The 207-nt window shown below is 29.0% G+C and overlaps 1 protein-coding gene across 1 annotated transcript in view; it reads left to right on the top strand.

The window, feature by feature from the left end:
• LOC107695063 (syntaxin-6-like) overlaps positions 1–207 on the top strand; it is a 6,161-nt gene that overhangs the window by 2,304 nt on the left and 3,650 nt on the right. The window lies entirely within an intron of this gene.

The raw sequence follows: 207 nt of genomic DNA, 5'->3' as shown, positions 1-207 counted from the left end.
TTCAAATCTCGTATTAGCAATGGATTCTATTTACACTAAGTGAAAATAGCAGTATTTTTAGCAATATGCTATTTAAACTAAGTGCAAATACCCATTTACACTGTTAAAATAGCAGGATTTATACTATCGAGTATACTACTTGTTGCAAATAGTGGCAATTATCTGCACTTCAGTATTGTAGTACATTATAAAACAGTATGCAATAAT

This window comes from Sinocyclocheilus anshuiensis, unplaced genomic scaffold, assembly GCF_001515605.1.
Source record: "Sinocyclocheilus anshuiensis isolate Anshui unplaced genomic scaffold, SAMN03320099.WGS_v1.1 scaffold26, whole genome shotgun sequence".
Lineage (NCBI taxonomy): Eukaryota > Metazoa > Chordata > Actinopteri > Cypriniformes > Cyprinidae > Sinocyclocheilus > Sinocyclocheilus anshuiensis.
This window is presented reverse-complemented; position numbering and strand designations above follow the sequence as displayed.